The following is an 18,582-nucleotide window of genomic DNA, read 5'->3' as shown; positions in this document are numbered from 1 at the left end:
GATACAAATGGTGTGAGGTGAAGGTCAGGGTGGTCATCTTTGCAGCAAGAATATGTAAGCCAAAATCTATCGATTGAACAGGAATTAGTCAGGTGAAGGGACAAAGAGACAGTGTTTCAGGTAGAAGGAGCAGCATTTGAAGAAGCACTAAGTAAAAAGAGCTCAATGTATTTGAACAATCAGAAGTGGTCCATCACGATGGCAGCAAAGTGATCCAGGGGAAATGAATTGAAGGCTGCAGGTGGGCAGAGGCTGGATCACAGAGGGCCTTGAAGCCATGGTAAGACTTTCAGATTTTGTCATGGATGCAATGGTTTGCACACTGAATGGTTAAAACACTGAAGGGATTTAAATAGGGAGGGGAGGGGCATCCTACTTGACATAGAAATGTATGACATGTGAAGTTGGAGCCTCCCCAACTTCTTAGCTCTCCCATCCCACCTCCTATATAAGCTTTTCTCTGCTGGCAGTCATCTCCAGAAAGCTTTACACCTGGTCTGTAGTCTTATCTTTCTAGTTTTTTGGCTGTCAACAAGGCCATACTTATAAAATGAACTCATAAGAAGGACACCTAAACACTTCTGTTGTGACCTATAGTCTCATATACATTATTTATTTCAGTCAAAGTCTTTTTTAGGACCAGGCATCTATCCAATGTCTCACAGAACTCCAGGCTCTACTAAATACTAGGAATAATGTTTCCCTCTTTTCTTCCATTTCTAAGAAGCTCAGGACTACATTTTATACTCAAATGTATTTTCCTCCGCTGTGAATTCTTGATAAAATATTTCTCTTTCACCAGTTGGTTGCCCTTAGTGACTACTAGGATTATTTATTTTTATTTTTAAGATTTTATTTATTTATTTTTAGAGAGGGAAGGGAGAGAGAGAGAGAGAGAGAAAGAGAAACATCAATGTGCGGTTGCTGGGGGTCATGGCCTGCAACCTAGGCATGTACCCTGACTGGGAATTGAACCTGCGACACTTTGATTCGCAGCCCACGCTCAATCCACTGAGCTATGCCAGCCAGGGCTCAGGATTATCTCTTTTATTATACCTGTACTTCTACTTTAAGAAAATTGAACCTTTTTTGAAATTAGGACAGTTACAAATTTTTAAAAAATTAACAAAGAAATAATGAAGCCTATCCTACAAATCAATACCGGAATTTTCTCTTTGGCACCACTACCAGCCTCAGCTGGAGGATTTTAGTAACATGGAGTTCCTGAGTGGTTCTGTTTCTCTGAACAGCTCTAATTACTGCAGAGTTATTAGATGTTTATTGATTGTTGGGCCAAATGAATTAACAATGGTCTGTTGTCTTTATTTTTGTTGAATAATGAGTTAGTGGTTGTTCAAAAATGTTTATAGTGTTTTATTTAAAATCTAAAGGTTTACTAGGTTTAAAGCAAATTAAGAAAACAGTTTATTAAAACCATAGGTTTAAAAATTAATGGACCAAATGCAACTATAAAAATAAAAATGGAAGGTTCTATATCATCTATGGAGTAGTACTGTTAGAATGCAATGAAGACAATTAATTATCCCTAGAGGAATACTATTACCACCATGGCTTAATTATGGTTTATTTTCCCTTTCCTCTTGTGATAATTATTCACTCCTTCAGACTAAGAAATGCTGACAGTTCTCTAATAGTGTGGTTATTTTTATCCCACACACCCTGCAATTTCCTCTCATTTTAGTCCTAAGACAATGTGTTCATTTATTTTCAGGTCCTAAATTTGTTTTAATGATGTCTATGTTTTTTTCAGATTAATGATTCTCTAATTTTAAAATCTTAGAACAATTTCATTCTGATATTTAAAAATATATTGAGTGCCATTTAACATGTTAAGGAATTCTCTGTCCTTACTCAGTCTATACATAAATTTAAGTTTGAAGATCAAGGCAGAATAGCATCAAGACTGGAAGTCACAAGACTTGGGTTTGAATGGTAACTCTATCACACATTAGTTATGTGTGAACTGGGACAAAACAGTTAATCCCTATGGGTTGCTCTTCTTTTTATTTTTAAGATAGAGTTAGTAATCAGTCCTCTGTGTTGTTATGAGGTTCAGATAGAATAATGGCTGAAAAACTGTTCGCTTTGTACACCATAAAGTTCTTGTCATGTATCAGTCATAGCATATGTATTCATTCATTTCAGAAGCATTTGCTGAATACACACTATCTGCCAGACCCTATGTTCATGCCAGAAATGTAAAGATGTTTGAATAGAGGAGGAGGAGGAGGAGGAGGAGGATGGTGATGACAAAATTTCATAGGGCTAAATATTTACATATTATTTCTTATATCTATGTAATATCAGAGTATTTTAAAGGAGTTATGATATTTCCTCCTATCAAATGTTTTAAATTTATATTTTACCTACTTTGGAAGCAGTAATTTTATTCTAAGTTTGTCACAGACATTATATGCTGAATGTCAACAATGAAGCTGAAAATCTGGACTTAGGATAGGATATAATTTATGATTCTATAATTTCTAGCAGAAAAGTAAAAAACTTATTTTTTTTATTAAACTGGTACATTCTATCAGGCTTTGTGTTTAGTTCCCAGTGTTGTCTCCAATCAACTCTTCCTGTTTTGAACTGACAGTGGGCCCAGGCAGTCTTTCAATACAAATTGTCACAGAGAGAGACCACCTGTAGCACCTACTTTTTTCAAAGTCAAAAGCACAAATGGCCGAAAGGACTCCAAGAGCAAGAGAGATGTGAATTGTGATTGCAAAAGGACTCCAAATAACTGTAATTACCTAGGGGAAGCAAGAGACAACAAGATAATGCCAAGTTTAAACAATCATGCAACAAATACAGATGGAGCAGTTACCGTGTACGAAGCACTATGCTAGTGAAGGGAATGCAGTAGTGACTATACTGATTCTCCATTCATGGATTTTCAAGAAGTGAGGGATAATTAAGAAAAGTTAGGAAGAATCTTCTAGGCAAAGAAAACAGCACTAGGGAAGGCCTAGATGTAAGAGGAACCTAGCCTTTAAGTTACTCCTGGAGCATAGAAAACATGTTCTGAGATGTTCTGTATACCTGTATCTTCCTTACAATGTCTGGTATTATGATGAACACATAGAGATGAACAACAACATTTCTGAATCATTAGTGAACAATGGACACCAATGACTTGAGCACCATTGGATCAGTTGCCCAACCCCACCACCCCCAGTCTCGGAGCTTGTCTACTGCTGAATGCCAGACATTCATATCTTCATTGGTAAAGCATGAATCATGAGATCCACAGGATGATATCTAAATAAAATGAGATAATATACAGGAAAGCAATTTTTGAAATGTCAAAACATCATCAAGCCCTGGCTGGCATAGCTCGGTGGATTGAGCACGGGCTGCAAACCAAAGTGTCACGCGGTTCGGTTCGATTACCAGTCAGGGCACATGCCTGGGTTACAGGCTATGACCCCCAGCAACCACACATTGATGTTTCTCTCTCTCTTTCTCCCTCCCTTCCCTCTCTAAAAATAAATAAATGAAATATTAAAAAAAAAAAACAAAAAACAACATCATCAAAGTGTTCATTGTTCATTTTTGGCCATTGGAGGTATAGAAAGAACATGGAAAAGAACAACATCAAGGATGACACTGTGTTAAAAGGGGTCAGAATCCTGATCGTGTTCTTAATTTTAATTCTTAAACATATCAAATAATAGAATGTTTCTTAAGGAGAACTGACTTTATTGTGTCAATATTGAAGTTTCATAAATTTGACTTGGGGAAGAAAGAAAAAGTGCTCAGGCCATGAGCCTGAGTAAAGAAATAAGCATTCTTCATTATCAAAGCTCACAAGCCAACATACCTAAGTTTCAAATGACAGAGTAGAAGGTGGACAATTAAAGAAGATATAAATGATGCTGATTCAGAAAGTTTGAATACTTCCCCACAGAATCAATCTTTTTTTCTTTATATATTTACATACATACATATGTGCAAAAGGAAACTTGTTAAAGCTTTATTTTAGGCTTATACTATAATATATGTGAAAAAATAATCTACAAGGGCAGAACTCAAAGAAACTCCTATTGTTAATATTTTGATCATTATACTGTTACCATGGGCATATAGTATACCATAGGTATGCTGTATACCATGCCATTATAACCTATGGGCAAGTCTTCTCCATAATAATCCTTTGTGAACTTTCACTAAATGGTCTTGAATGGAATCCAAGTCTTAATTGCTTAAATGAATTCCACTCTCTCCTAAATGATGTTGTAGAGCTGCTTCAGGATGTTAGATAATGGAATTGTAATCTGACAGCTTTAGTGGAGCTAACTCTACTAATAAAGCCAAATAGGCCTTTATCTGGGATAATAAAAACAAACAGCACAGCACTTTTAAAAAATAACCATTAAGATATCCTTGGAATAATGCCACATATTTGAGTCTGGAGCATGAAAATTAATTATTTGGAGAGGAAGTGCATTCACATATTGGTTATTTGCTTTTACTAAAGTACTTGAAGTATGGGAAACAGTCAGACTCTAATGATGTTCATTACATACAAGGAGCTTGAGTAAAAAGGCTCTCAGGATGTCTGCTGTTAAACATGGAAGCCACTATCTCCATAGGGCATTGCCATATCAAAGATCCTGCAGTATCACCAGTTAATTTACTGGTCATAGTATACCAAGCATAGCAAATACATTTCAACTCCCCTGCCAATACTAACTGATTGGTAGCAGTCTCTAGGGGCACTTTATTGAAGTGGTAAAATGAACTCTAAAGTAAAGATCATGGGTGGGTGTGTTTGAGTGTGAAGGTGAGGAGTTAGCAGTCCCTATACTCGTACAGTGACATTCATGACTTCGTATCAAGGAAAAGGCTAATGAAGTACAGGCCCTAAGTTACCAGTTATTCACTGTTCATTTGTTTATCCTTTACCTCTTCAAAAGAGACATGGGAGAAAATATAAAAATATAAAGAAATCTGGACAGAAGGAAAGTAAGGTCAAATAGTAAGGTAAGGTTCCTGAGAAATATAAGCCATAAAATCCTGCATCCTTAGCTAAAGGGGCTTAAAATCTAATTCTGAAATTCCTAATAGTCAAATTTCAAACATAAGTTATAATCATTTACAAAGTTCACATTACCAAAAATATAAGGCAGGCCACATAAATAAGGTGGAAGGCATTTTGATGTCAAAGACTAGAAATTTAAATCCTAAATTTGCTATTTGGTAGCAATGTAATTTTGAGCAATTAAAACTTGACTATCTCAGAGTCTTCATTCGTAAAATTGGGATAATAATACTGCTTTATGAATTGTTCTAAGCTAAATTACAAAGTGAGCATGATTTGAATTTTCCCTTTATTCATCTAGATCCATTCCCCTCACTTCTCTACCCTGCTCCATGCCCTAGAAGGATGACCCTGCAGACTGTATCACCAGGCTCCCTTTGCCTTTGGCTTCCTGTTCAGTTCTGCCAACAAGAAATAACCTCTCTCCACTGCTTCAATGCCAAGAGTCTAAGGGAAGCTGTTCTTTTTGTGACTACAGCTCCTGGTGGGCAGTTGCCTTCCCTAATGCCAGTTCTCTCCAAGCTCCAAGACTACTGCCTCACCTTGCTCCTTTTGGCATAAAGGAGTAAAGGCTTCTTGATGTTGCTATCCCTAGATGCCTCGGGATAATTTTTTGGTTTCCTCATCCTTATTCATATTCTTGTAAATAGTTCATTCATTAATTCTCATCAAAATCCATTGTGAGCATGTACTTATTTTCTGCCAGGGCCTGAGTGATACAATGAATATAACAATATGGAAAAGGAAGGAAATAGAGTCCCATTTTAGGGGTGAAAAAGGCCAAACACAGAGCCAGACACTCTTGACAATAGATATTCAATAAAAGCCAATAAATCTGAAGTGTGGGGTATTAGGATAAGTGAGAGCAGATTTCATAAAAATCTGAGACATGGGACCAAATTCTTTTCATCAGATGACTTTTTCTCCAAATGGAATATAAACAGAAGTGAGAGGGCAAATCAGTATTAATTAGCTCACTTAGCCTGAAAAATAACAACAAAATCCTATCATTTATAAAGATGTAAATTATTGTTCTAGGTTTTAATAAAATTCATAGAGAAATGGTGCAGCAAAGAGCTTTTTCTTTGTGCCATGTTAGGCCTGGGTGTAGGGTGGAGACAAGCAGGCATCACATCATTAATGGAATGACTAGTGTTCTCACCTGCCTAACCATTTGTGCAATGATTAACAATTTCCAATAATGTGCTATCAGAAGTGAATTATTTGGCCTCCTTTTCACACACAAAAAATCAACTTTATGAATGATTTAAACAACAGAGAGAGTAACTAGTGCCCACAAAGGGCACTAGTGAATTGTGCTCACAGGCACAACTCAAGGTCTGTGGGCATTCAGCAAATTCTGTTGTTGTTCCTAGAAACCACCAAAGTCAGATCATTCCACATGGTCCTCTTATAAGCATCTTACTTGTTACTGTGGTCAGGAGAGACCTTTTCCTCATATTGTCTTTATTGGAGGAGACTTTGTTGCTTTTTCCTTTCTGACATATGATTTTACAGAAGAGGAGAGTTGTCTTCGATCCATTGTGGATAAGCTGTGCCCATAATCAAACAGACAGACCTTATATAAAATAACCACAGTATAGGGGGAACTCATAAAAGTAAAATGTTTTGCTTTTCTTTTTGCCATTTTCATCCTGTTTTGATTTTCAACATGTATAAATCATTCTGTTGCTATAAATCTTAGTAAATGAAGTAAAATAGCAGAGACCAAAAGTGTAATAATGAAGTTTTAATCCTTTATAATTTTTTGGAATGGTCAACTTGATTATATTTGATATATACACTTACCAGTTTTGTGTTTCAGATGGAACTTAAAACTGTTCATGTGTCCCAGATGTGACCTAGTTTCATTTTGGGAAATGGATGCTGAGTGTTGCACAGGCAAGTCAAATAGACATGACTATTTTAGGAGCCATTAATGTAGTACACTTATAAGAACCAAATATGTAATTCCAGCTGGCCGGTGAAAACCTTTATTGACCATGTACTATGTGCTGAATGAATAAATATAAACACAGAGGACAAGTCATGATCTGGAGGCACTCATAAAATGCTAAGAAATAAAACAAACATGTCACACTGTAAAAGAAAACAAATGTAAAGAAAACAAACCACAAAATGGGTAAATATCACAAGCTAGAAAAAGGTAGAGAAGCATCACACTAAATGTAGCCATTTTGTTTCTGTCTTAGGAGAGTTAAGGAAATGCTTCACAGAGCAGGCAGAATTCTAAATTTTAGGAGCAAATTGTAAAGTTTTAACTGCATTGTGCACATTTTCTTCAATTAAGCCACAGTTTCTTTATGAAAATATCCACAGATCAATGAGAAACAATTGGAAAAAACCTAGGATAGGCTGGGTGTAAAAGAAGAATCATTAAATACTTCCCTTGATGTATTTTTAAAATTGGGGTGAAATTCACAGAACATAACATTCACCTTGGCATCATTTTAAAGTGTACTACTCAGTGGTGCTTAGTATATTCACAGTGTTTTGCAACCATTAATGCTATCTAATTCCAGAATACCTTCATTATCCCATGAAGAAACTGCCTATTAACAGTCACTGGCCATTCTCCTTTCCCCATAGCACCTTGCAGCCACTAATCTACTTTCTATCACCATGCCCATTCTGGACATGTATGAATGCAAACATACAATATGTGGCTTTTTGTGTCTGGCTTCTTTCACTTAGCATATTGTTTTCCAGGTTCATCCATGTTGCAACATGAATCAGTACTTCATTCCCTTTTAAAGCTGAATAATATCTTGTATGTATATACCATGTTTTGTTTATCCATTCATCTGATGTGCACAATGAAATGAAGGTAGTACTGCAGGTGTAGAACTTACACATGACAGAATTTCCTTATTTTTTATGGTTGAGTAATATTCCATATATATGTTTTTTCTTTATCCATTTTCTTGACCATTCATCTGTTGATGGACATTTAGGTTGCTTCTATGTGTTGGCTATTGTCAATAAAGTTGCAGTGAACATGGGTTTGCATATATCTCATTGAAATCCCGATTTCAATTCTTTTGGATATATACCTCAAAGTGGGATTGCTAAATCATACGATAATCTAAATTTAAATTTTCTGAGGAAACTCATGTCATTTTCCACAGAAGATGCACCATTTTGCATTTTACACATTCCAACAGTGTAGAGGAGTTCCAATTTCTCTATATCTTCACCAACACTTTAAAAAAATAGCCAGCCATCTTAACATATGTGAGTGATATTTCATTGTGGTTTTGATTTGCATTTCCCTGCTGATTAATGATGTTCAGCCTCTTTCCATGTACCACTGGTATATCAATCAGTTGTATGTCTTCCTTGGGGAAATGTTGATTCAACTTATTTTTCCATTTTTAGTCAAGTTTTTGTTGTTTGTTTTGCTCTTAAGTTGTAGGAGTTCCTTGTATATTTCGGATATTAATTCCTTATCAGTTATATGGCTTAAAATATTTTTCCCATTCTATAGTTTGCCTTTTTATTCTATTTATTATTTCTTTTGCTGTGCAGAAGCTTTTTAGTTTGATTAGTTGCATTATTTTGCTTTTGTTGCCTGTGATTGGTATCATATGCAAGAAGTCATTGCTAACTCAATGTCAAGAGCTTCCCCCCCACGTCTTCTTCTAGGAATTTTACAGTGATTTCTAATTTGATTCCATTGCATTCAGAGAAAAAACTGTGTGGTTTCAGTCTTTTAAAATGTGCTGAGATTTTTTTGTGGCCTAGGATATGGTCATTTCTGAAGAATGGTCCATGTGTACTTAAGAAGAATGTGTTTACTACTGTTTCAGTATTTTATTGATGTCTCTTAGATCCTGTTGAAGTAATATCCATTATTAAAGTGAGGTATATAAGTGTCCTACTATTATTGTTGAACTATTTTTCCTATAATTTTCAGTTTTTTGATTCATATTTTTTAAAAGATTTCATTTATTTTTACAAAGAGGAGAAGGGAGAAAGAGAGAGAGGGAGGGAAACATTGATGTACAAAAGAAACATGGATCAGTTGCCTCTAGCATGCCTGAAACTGGGGACCTGGCCTGTGACTCAGGCATGTGCCTTGACCTGGAATTAAACCAGTGACCTCTTGCTTTGCTGGACAGTGCCCTACTCACTGAGCCACACCAGTCAGGGCTCCTTCATATGTTTGGGGGCTCTGTTTATGTGTATATAATTGATATATATTCTTGATAAATTGATCTTTTCATCATTATGTAATATCCTTCTTTGTTGTAACAATACAGCCTATTTTGTATGATATTAATATAGCCAATCCAGCTACCTTTTGGTTGCATGGAATATTTTTGAATGTCCTTTAATTTTTCAACCTAACTTTTCTTTAGATCTAAACTGAGATTCTTATGGATGGTACATGGTTGGATCATGTTTTTTAAACCCATTCTGTCATTATTTGGATTGGAGTTTTCATTTCATTTATATTAACGTAACTGCTGATAAGAAAACACTTCTGTATTGCTGTATGTTTTCTATGTGTCTTATACCTTTTCTTACTCCACAATTTCTGCATTACTACCTTCTTCGGTGTTAAATAGTTATATATATATATGTATATGTATATGTGTATATGTATATACATGTATATATAGCCATTTTAATTACTTTCTCATATTTTCTACACTTTTAAGTTATTTTCTTAGTGGTCGCCCCGAGGACTACAATGAACATTTTAATTTATAACAATCTAGTTTGAATTAATATCAACTTAGTTTTAGTCATATATAAAAAGTTTGCTTCTGTGCAACTCCATCTCTCCCTTTATCAGAAATTATATTTTTATTCACTGTGTACACATCAACATAGGTTTCTAATTATCCTTTTATGAATTTTTCTTTAAATTATATGGGAAAAAAGGAGTTAAAAACGAAAAAATATATTAACACTGACTTTTATATTTACCTATGTAATTACTGTTATTGCTCCTTGTGTGTTTTCTTCCTTTCCTTCCTCCCTTCCCTTTTCATTCATTTTTTTCTTTATTTCCCCCTTCCCTTCTTTTTTAGAACATTGGTAGGAAAAAGTAAAAAGTTGTATTTTATTATTTTAACTGGGAAGCTTATAATGTTCTTGGTGATTAATCCTTTCATCTTTGACACTCACAGGATATGTTACAAATGTCTCTGTGCTATTTATTTGCCTTTTTTATATGCAAGTTCAGCATCCCTAATTAGTTGGTAAGCATAATAAGGGTGGAGACTCTGCTTTATATTTCTCCACATTTCTAGTGTTAAAGGAAATGCTTTATCTACAGAAATTACTTACCGTGTGGTTGTTGATGTCCTAGATATCCTGCCTCCTTTGTTCAAACAGGCAAGCTATTATTCTTACCATTTACAATGAGAAAACTGAGAACCAAGCGAGTTCAGGACCTTGACCAAGGTAATAATAAGGAGGGAAGAAAAACATGTTCTTCTGGGCTTTGTACCCAACACTGTTTTTTAAGCAGCTTGCCTTGGTTATCTCTTACACGCCTACAACAAGCTTTCCCACCGCTAGCACTAACTTCTGGCAACAGGCAGTACTTGTAATGAGTAATCAGACTGAGACAGCATTCACTTTGAGATGCCTATCTGTTCTTTTCGAATAAACCCTGAGAGCAAATAAAATAGAATTGTTTCCCTCAGACTTCCTGATCAGTAGAGAGAAACATTTGAACCTTATTCTCAGCTAAAAGACAATGTTTGTGAGGGTGGCTGTGCATGCAAGTCACAATGAACAAATTCAAGTGACCAGGGAAGGCAGAACAACCATAGTTTGCCCTTCTCGAAGCTTAAAGTGTGTGAACCTCATCTTCTCAGCCCAAGGTGAAGAATATGGCACAGGTAAGGCTTTTTGTGTCAAACAGAAAATGGTTTTTGGTTCTGCCTGCCAGCTATACACAGTGCAGCTTTGAACAAGTTACTTCCTCATTTGCAACATAAAGATTGTTGTGAGGACCATTTTAAATCACGTGTGTGATGGTGTCTAGAATAGAAGAAGTTAATGTTATCCTTCTTTACATATCCATGGGCCCCTCCCACTGTCACATTGTCCAGTGTCCTCATTCTCTCAACCTCTAATCCTTTGTAAAATAAATGGGCTGATAATTACTTTCACCTTAAAGTGTAAGTGACTATTATGTTCAATATTTTAGGTTTTACTGGGATGTTGTTATTTTAACAGGGACTAAAATCTAATGTCCAAGAAATGAAATAGTAATTATAAAATGGAACTTACTTTAGTTAAAGATATTCAGACTTACTAAACACTACTCCCCACAAAATGAAACGAGGCCTTCTTGATGAAATGGCTGATGCCAGGATAAAGACAGGAAAGTACAAAGTGCATCTGTGTTACAAGGTGCAGCCAAGAGGGGGGCCCCAAAAAGGGATTTGGAATGGGGTCCAGAACTCAAGGTGTCCAGGAAATATTAGGATGTCCTCACCACTCCCCCCCCACACACAGGTGTAGGTTGAGGGAAGGGACACAAGGAGCAGGGCCATTGAGAGCTGTTTTGCACAGCAACAGCTTTGCAGCTAACCTCTGGTGTGGTCATTTAACATATCTATAACCTTTAACTGGTTGCATAGATATGTTAATTAGCTGTGGTCAAGCTCTGAGCCAGGGGGATGGAAGTAACTTCCCCCCAAGACCTAACTGGGAGGCAACTCCCCCTAGTTACAATGCCTGCGTGGGAGCTTGGAGAAGATTGGCTCCATGACATGGGGCCATGGCTGCCCAGACTCACGATGGCAGCCCAGTAAAGCTGGAAGGATATGAGAGTGCTGGCAAGTTTAGCCGATTGTGGGAGGAGTCAGAAATGGGGCTGCAGAAGAAGACTGGCTCAGGAATTTAAAACAGAGACTTGGCAGCCATTGTACAGGGAGAACCACAGCCAGTGCAGGAGGAGAGAACCACTCAGTCTTTAGCAAAGTGAGGACTCCTGCACCCCTGTGAGAGAGAATCACCATGCGGCTTTAGCAGTGAACCGCCACTCAGATTTGGCAGAGTGGCGACCCCCCCTCCTCGCAGCCATTGTGGAGGGAAGAACCACGAGGCTTTGCCAGAGTGGGGACCCCTGCAGCATTAGTAGGGCGAACCACCACCTGGCTTTAGCAGAGATCCCGGCGACACAGCTGATGGTGCCAGGAACCGTGGGAGGCCTACCAGCTGAGACGGATTCATGGGAAGAACTGGGGGCTGCCTGAGCCTTGGACTTCTATTTCTTTTCCTGAGATATCCCAGACTGGGCAAAGGGGGAAGAAAGGACTGTGTGTGTTTGTGGGTGTTTTAAGGGACTTTGGGATTTTGACGAAGACATTAGGTCACTCTTTTAAGTCTGTACAGCATTAAATAAACATTTCCTTCCTTTTCATGAATCTCTGGCATTGAGAGATGTCTTTTCTATAAAGTGGCAGACATAACGAACCTGGGGGGGTTCCTTTTAGTAACAATATATTGCCCTTTGGCCCCCCTGTGTTCTGTAACACCTGGAACATCTTGTGCCAGGAAATATGGAAGTCCTTTAAAAAATTGTAGAGGTATGCAGAAAGAATACAGAAGCGAACTTAAAGGTGTTCTCACAGGCTGAACCTGGGAGAGTCTGATGATTAAAATGAATAGTGACAAATATTGATTATGTCACATTGAATAAAAATAAATTTGAGTCCATATTTACACTTAAAAATGTTAAGGTGGGTGTGGAGAGAAGAGGGAAAACTCTTCATTTTTAAACACAACAATGCCAATTAATAGATCTAAAAGGAATAATGGAAATAAAAGTCCACCATTATATGACCACCACAAGAATAATTAATTCAGGCAATCATTAACAATGCATGGTAAAAAGCATTGGGTGGCAAACTTCTGGGGGAATCATATTCACATGGTCTAAAATTAACTCAGTAATTACAAAGCAAAAAAAAAAAAACCTTTACAATGGAAAAATCTGCTGGACACCCATTCTAACCAAATGATAAAATTTACCATATCCCATAGTTGGACAATCCAGTGCTACATTCCTGCCAATGTCATATAGTGAGTTCACAATGTAACCTCTGTTAAAAATGATTAAACCAAATTTGATCACAAAAAAACAATGACAAATTGTCCTGGACTAAATGATTCAAAAGCAGTGCTGTAATGAAATATTACACACACACACACACACACAACACACACACACACACACACACACACACACAGGCTGGAGAGCTGACCTAGATTAGAGGAGACTGAAGCTACATGGCAATACCTGTAATGCATAATCCTTGATTACCTGATTTTGAATTCCAGAGAAAGGAATAATCGGAGACAATTGTGTAAATGGAAAGAAGGATCACATATTAAATAATAATATTGTATCAATGTTAAATTTCCCAAGTGTGATCATTACAAGTAGTTATGTAAGCAAACATCCTTATTCTTAATTACTTTTTGTTAGTCTTTACACACACACACACACACATATGGAGAGAGAATGAGAATATGGGGCAACTATAAAAGAGCTTTGAACATAAAGAAATAATACACTGCCAAAAGTCAGCCTGTTATTTAATCTAAATGGTCAACTCAATTATTCTTCAGAAAAATCATCTAAGAAAATAGTATTTGAAATAATAGTACAAGCTCACCTTCTAGTAAAAAATGTCAAAAGCTTAATACAGTCAAGGTCTCTGAATCATCTATTGTAGTCATTTACCTTCAGTTAGCAGATTCTCTAACAGGTGACAATTAATTTCACTCATCGAAACATGTCTTCACTTGCTTTACAGTGTTGAACAAAAAGAATCTTGCCTGAAGAATATTTTAGTAACAAGGAAAAATATAGAAATAATGACTGAAGAATTGTACATACTATATTTTATTTCACAATGATTGTCTTTAAAAATCAGTTCTCACAGAAACACACACAAAAAAACAAGGAAATTTTTGGAGTTGATAAGATATATTAGAACCTTGCTTGTGGTAATGATATCATGGGTATATTCATATGTACAAACCCATCAATATGTATATATTAAATGTGTGTAAATTTGTATATATCAATTATACTTCAACAACACTTAAAAAGCATTTCTAGTCTCCTCTAGAAGGATTCTCCTCTTCATACCTGCAAAGAAGTTTTCTGAAATATGTAACTTATTCTTATATGAACTTAAGTACCTCTTATGCATCAATTTCCTTATCTGTAAAATAAAGATTGAAAGTACAGTATTATCTACCTTGTTAGATTGTTGAGAATAAATGAATTAGCCAGATGAAGTACTTAGAATAGGGCATAGTACCTATTAAGTACTCCATAAATTTTAGCTACTATTATTATTGTCCTTTAAAACCTCTGGATTGGATATCTTCTTGGTTACCAATCATGTTCATGTAAGATACCTACTTTAATGGAATATGTATCTTCTCTCTTTTGCTTAAGGTTAATCCCTGATCAGTATTTTTTAAATTTGTTTGTTTTGTTTTTAGGATCTCTGAAAAATATTTCCAAATTAAATTAGAAAGTATTTGTTTATTTGGTTAAATAATTTCAAAATTTTCACCATAACTGAATTTCTAGATATTTCCTACAACTGTTAACATTAACAAACCTTCCATACATCTTATCTGGCATTTCCTTCTTTGTTCTTATAACCCAAGTTGTTATTCTTCATGTTATTCTTCTTCTGTTCTTCACTGATTGGATAAATTCCTTCCTTGTAGAATTTGTTATTTTAATATTTATTATATTCTATACAATTTATATATTTAAAACTTAAAAGAGTGAGCAAGATATTTCAGCTCCTCAGGCAAACATCACTTTAATGTATTTTTAGTTGATATACATGTGGAGGTTTAAGAATACATTACAGTTTTCTCAATCTATAATAAAATATAAGCAGGATTTCTAACACAGTGATCCCTGTTGGCTTAGAAATCATGCCCTTGTCATTATTTCTGTGAACCCTGTCTCATGAACATATCCACTTCCCATTTATATAGTATAAATTAAATCATTTATTTTAAAATATTCATTTTCAATACCTTTGTAAACAACAGGAAGTAACTTAAGTAATTATATTGTAAAGACAGATTGTGTTTGCTTTTATGAGAAAAACATCTGTGGATTAAATGATTAGCCACTATGTGTCAGTGTTCAGTTTTTATATTTAAAATCTGCATACATGGATTAGAGGGAAATTTGTACTTAAAAAATATAGCTCTCCAATGGAGTGTGAAGCATGGATCATCTTTTTGAACAGTACAAAATGAAGATGTATCTTGTGATTCACTTAGATAAACTGGTATATATAGGACAGGATTGATATGCTTTAATGATACTTTCAATTACATTATCAGTACATTTTACTAAATGTCCATTTTTGTTACTTGCATTTTTAAATTTTTAGAAATATAGTACATACACTTTGCTATTATTTTTTTCTTTTTTGAGTTATTTAGAACAAGATAAAATAATTATGTCCAATTTTATTTAACTTAGAACTTTGGGGTGAGTCTAAGTATGCTTAATAAATAGTTATATTTATTTCACTCAATAAATGGCAAACTAAACATTCTTTCCCATCAGTTTAAAATACAATAGAAATTATTATCTTGTATTATAATTTATCTTTTTGTAACTTTTGCTTCCTCAGGCACCTCAGTCTTAAATCCTCCAAGGCAGCATCTATTTATGATGCGATCCCCTACATGAACTGGTAACTGTGGCTACAACCCCTTTCCATTTTGGAGGCTTCTTAATGCAAGAACCAAGGATGCCAGCATTCTTCTTCTGTGGCTGTTTTAACTTTGTAGTTTTGATAGCATTGTCACAGTGAGGGTTTATTGTCCATATTTTTCTGACACCGTGCTTTATCATTCTGAGTGATGACAACCCTACCTCCACCCAAAATGACTGTGGGCACTACTGCTGTTCAGAGGATACTGTGATGTGATGCCTAGGTCCCCAACAACTGGGAGAGATGTTGGCAGACAGCCATCATCAGTCTTTGTGATCTGCCTTAGCTGTTACATCACCTTTCCAGGGGAGCCCTCATCTAATGACTTGTCAGCATGGAGGCATAAAGACCAAGCCCCCTTTATACAAACTCAGACAACTTGGAAGGGCCATTCCAGCTTCAAAGCTCTGCCAGGGTTAGTTGAGACTTTCATTAGGACTTCATACAGCATGCTTTCTCCCCTGTGCACACTTACTTCCTTCCCTCCCCTCCACAGCTCTCATCTCTAAGAGTACTTCTTACTAAACCTCTTGCAGCTAGTCTCCATCTCAGAGTTTACTTCCTGCATTTTTTCCCACTTACAGTGTAATTTTAAAATCCCTTGCACTATAGACGTACATTTCCCAGTGACAGAGATGATTTTACCCTTATTTTGAACATGAACTTGGTTTGAACTTCTCCATTGAAATCTAGAATAATCTCTTGTTGGGCAGTCCAACAGGTTAGTGATAACATCACTTTCAAGCATTGAATATTCTATCTTTTGAACCTGCTTTACCGTAGTTAACTTTTCTTGCTTATTGCACATATAACAATCAGTACATATAGAACTACAGTACATATCATTGTTCATAATCTTTGAATTTTTTATTTTGGTAGAATTTACAACATGAAGTGGAATTATGAAGTCGCAGGTTTAAATACTATGTGTATTTAAAGCTTTTCGATATGGAAAAAAATTACAAAAAACATTCTCTAAAATGCTTGTTTCAGTTGTGTATGAAAGTGCAATTTACTCTTGTTGCCATTATTGTTTTGTTGTTTTATTTCAATAATTCATGTTTGCATTTTTCTAACGTTTTAATATTTGAATATTTGTATTCTATGAATTCGTGATCATTTTGTTGGCATACATTTCCATTAGATCTAGTATCATAAAGAGAATCAAGCATCCTTCCCTGAAGATCTATTCTCTGCAACAGATCCCAGGATTATTCAGTTGCCCCCAGTTACTCTTCCTGAATATTTTGAGTCATTCTATCACCTGTGGCTCATAGCAATAGGTGTTCTTACATGCTTCTAAGCATATAACTGTTGTAACTTATATTTGCAAATGACTTTTAAATTCATAAAACTCTTCCACATCCATTATCATTTTTGCCTACCTGTGAGGTAGGTAGGGTAGGTTATTGCCACCAGCATTACTTTAGGAATGTGAGATTAGGTTCCACAGAAGAAAGCTGTTGTCAGTCAGTGGCAAGTAAAGTCAAGACTCAGACCAGGTCTTCAGCTAGTTTTCATTTCTTATAACCAGTGTTGCTAGTGTCCAGAGATAAAATGACTCCACATAGAGTAAGAAGTTCTCAAATAATGTTAATGGACTTGATAGCAAATGCACGTACTGTATTTTTTTAAATGAAACTGATTTACATATAGGGACTTTTAATTGCATTCATCCATCAGTTTTAAACTTTCAATGTCTAAATATAAAGGCGCAGTAATGTAAATGAGCCAGCTGAAATTTTTATACAGAGCATGAATTGATGAGTTTATGAATGAAGTGATGGAAATCAACAGTGAAAGTAAAATATTCTAGCCCATTTCAATAGCTTAAGCCATGTATTGGTACCTCCGGAGCTTCCAATTTGCGCCACCCTTCCCCCAAGAACATTCTCAGAAAAGACAGGTTTTCAACCATCGAAGGAAAATAGGATGGATTGCACATCGATATCCTCAATGTCTGAAAACCAAAATATCATTTCATTTTCATTTTCGTACCTCAAATCGTCTTCCCTTTTGCACGATTTAAAATGAAATTGCACATGGTTTGGATCTTTTGGAAGCTTATTTGATTTAAGCAGCTTTAGGGTATTTTCCCCCATAAGAAACACATGTCTATGTCACTTCTGCAAATTTAAATATCCTTTTCCAATGAGCGCCTAGGAGAAAAATCATCTCTCCCTGCTTGTATTCATGAGGAGCTAATTCTGAACACGTTATGGAAGCAGAGTGTGCGTTTCCACAGGTGTGGCCAGGCGCTGCCGTTCTGTGAGGAAGGAGGCCCAAAACGGGACCTACAAACCTCTCAGGGTAGCGTGAGCTTCAGCTTCGCTTCAGCTTCTTTTCAGCTTCTCTTCAGCCCGCTGCGCACGCGCGCTCTCCACCCTCGCCTTCACTGCACCTGCCAGGTCATAAACCCCTTTCACCCGCGAGTGAAAGTCAGCTCCTAAGGCTCAGTCTTGTCTCTCGTTGATTGGTTAGAGCCCAAGGGGGCGCGTCCCTCCTGCGCAACCTACTCCCGCTCTTCCCGCCCCCTCCCCGCCTCTCCCGCCCTTTTCGGGCACCTATCTTCTTTGTGACTGGCGAGCGTCCGGGTCACTCACTGCGGCGGGGAGAGGTGTGCAGTTGGGTGGAGGGGTGGAAAAAAGGGAGGAGAGACGAGGGGAAGGAAGGGATGGGTCAAAAGAGGCGGGGCTCAGGTGTGGAGCTGAGCGACGGGTGCCAGACTGGGGAGGGGGCGAACGGCGGAGCGGGAGG

The sequence above is a fragment of the Phyllostomus hastatus genome, unplaced genomic scaffold, assembly GCF_019186645.2.
Source record: "Phyllostomus hastatus isolate PE091 unplaced genomic scaffold, TTU_PhHast_1.1 phas_contig_147, whole genome shotgun sequence".
In the NCBI taxonomy this organism is placed as follows: domain Eukaryota; kingdom Metazoa; phylum Chordata; class Mammalia; order Chiroptera; family Phyllostomidae; genus Phyllostomus; species Phyllostomus hastatus.
Note: the sequence above shows the minus strand (reverse complement) of the source record.